This window comes from Pan troglodytes, chromosome 12 (assembly GCF_028858775.2).
Source record: "Pan troglodytes isolate AG18354 chromosome 12, NHGRI_mPanTro3-v2.0_pri, whole genome shotgun sequence".
In the NCBI taxonomy this organism is placed as follows: domain Eukaryota; kingdom Metazoa; phylum Chordata; class Mammalia; order Primates; family Hominidae; genus Pan; species Pan troglodytes.
Window position 1 is genome coordinate 32,560,727 of NC_072410.2, and position 2,430 is coordinate 32,563,156.

The window sequence follows — 2,430 nt, forward strand, 5'->3', positions numbered from 1 at the left end:
GGAGAAGCCTCCAAGGGGGTGACACGGGCTCAAGGATGCAACTCGGCCAGGAGTGAACTGGGGCCCCGAGGGAGATGTCCAGTCTGGTGCTGGAGCCCAGCCCTGGTCCCTGATCCCCTTACCTGCACGGTCCGTATCTCCTGCTGGGTGAGGTCCTTGGACACAGCGCACTTGGTGCCCAGACCGCGCAGGATGCCAAGGGAGATGCCGATGAGCTTCTGAAGCTGCCCGCACTGCTGCAGCACCCGGCTGGCTGCGGCCCCTGCGCCTCCCTCCGCAATAGCCGTGTCACCCCCTCCACCGCTCTCCTTCTTTTCTCCCATCGGGGCCCAGCGCAGCGCAGCTCTATGCTGGCTGCAGCTGTCCATGAACAGAGCCTGGGGCGCCGGTGTCTAGGCAAGGAACCCCCGAACCGGGAGAGCTGGACCAGGAGTGACCCTCGGCGCTGCCTTAACCAGGACGCAGGTAGATCTGGCAGCTGAGTCTGCTGATCCCGCCCTCAGACCCGCGGTGGTGGGGGTAAAAAGTCACGGTGATGGGGGCAAAAACACGCGACGGCGGGGTGAAAAAGCCGCAGGGGTAAAAACCTGTGGCGGCGGGAGTAAAAAGCCGCGTCGGGAAAAAGCCGCGGTGATGGGGGCAAAAAGCCGCAAAAAGCCGCGGCGGCGGGCGCAAAAAGCCGCAACGGTGGGGTCCAAAAGCCGGGGCGGTGGGGGAAAATGCCGGGGCGACGGGGGCAACAAGCCAGGGCGGCCGAGGCAAACAGCCGCGGCGACAAAAAGCTGCGGTGGCGGGGGCAAAAAGCCGTAAAAAGCCACAGCATCGGGGTCAGAAAGCCGCGACGGCAGGGATAAAAACCGCGGTGGCGGGGTAAGAAGCCGTGGCGGCAAAAAGATGCGGCGGCGGTGGCAAAAAGGCGCGGTGGGGGCAAAACGGCGCGGCGGCGGCAAAAAACCGCGGCGTCGGGGGCAAAAAGCCTCAAAAAGCCATGGCGTCCGGTGCCAAAAGCCACAAAAAGCCGCGGCGGAGGGGGTAAAAAGCCGCAAAAAGCCGCGACAGAGGGGGCAAAAAGCAGGGGCGGCAAAAAGCCACGACGGCGGGGACATGAAGGCTCAAAAACCCTTGGCGGCAGGAGCAAAAACCCGTGGCGGAGGGGGCAAAAAGCGGCTGGGGTGATAAAAAGCCGCGGCTGCGGGGGCAGGAAGCCGCGTAGGGGGCAAGGAGCCGCGGCAGCGGGGGCAAAAAGCTGCGGTGGCAGCGGGAAATAGCAGCAAAAAGCCGCGGCGGGGGCAAAATGACACAAAAAGCCCGGGCAGTGGGGGCAAGAAGCCGCGGCTGGAAAAACCTGCGGCGGAGGGGGAAAAAAGCCGCGGCGCCGGGGGTGAAAAGGCGTAAAAAGCCGCGGTGGCGGGGGCCAAAAGCCGCGGCGGCAAAAAGCCGCAAAAAGCCGCGGCGGCAAAAAGCCGCAAAAAGCCGGGGCGGCAGGGCAAGAAGCCACGGCGGGAAAAACCTGCGGCGGCGGGGGCCAAAAGCCATAAAAAGCCGCGGCGGCGGTGACAAAAAGCCGCGGCGGAAAAATTCGCGGTGGCGGCGGCAAAAAGCTGAGGCAGCAGGGGGAAAAAGCCGCAAAAAGCCGCGTCAGCTAGGGCAAAAAGCCGCGGCAGCGCGGGGAGAAAGACGCAAAAAGCTGCGGCGGCAAAAAGCCGCGGCGGCGAGGGCAAAGAGCCCCAAAAGCCGCAGCGGCAGGGGCTAAATTCCGCGAGGCCGGGGGCAGAAAGCCGCAAAAACCCGCAGCGGCGGGGTCAAAAATCCACGACGGCAAAAAGCCGCGTTGGTGGGGGCAAAATAGTGGAAGGCCAGCACAGCTTGGCATTCCTGGAGTGTGATGTGGAAGGAAAAGTGCAGAGGAAGACAAACAAAGATGTAAGTAGGCTTGACTCAGTGCAGCTAAGAACCCACATGTTATCTTGATGTTATGTATCAGCTAATTTTTTGTATTTTAGTAGAGAAGGGGTTTTACCACGTTGGCCAGGATGGTCTCGATCTTCTGACCTCATGATCCACGCACCTCAGCCTCCCAAAGTGGTGGGATTAGAGGCATGAGCCACAAAGTGCTCAAAAAATCTATTAATTAAAAAATGTGTATGTAGCCGTCTTTAATCTACCGTATCCATTAGCAGATAAATACTATAAGCAAAATAACAACAATGAAAGAAACATAGACTTAGAGTAGATACTCTGATTTATTTAATAAAAATTTGAAAATAGACCAAATTACTCTATGATAAAAAATTAATCTGTTACTATTGAGGATGAGGGTTAGTGTTTGGAAAGGGGCAGGAGAAGTATCTCTATTTTTAGTAATGTTCTATTTTCATACATGGTTAAAAGCAAATACATGTGTTTCATTAATGAAGCTATCCATATTTA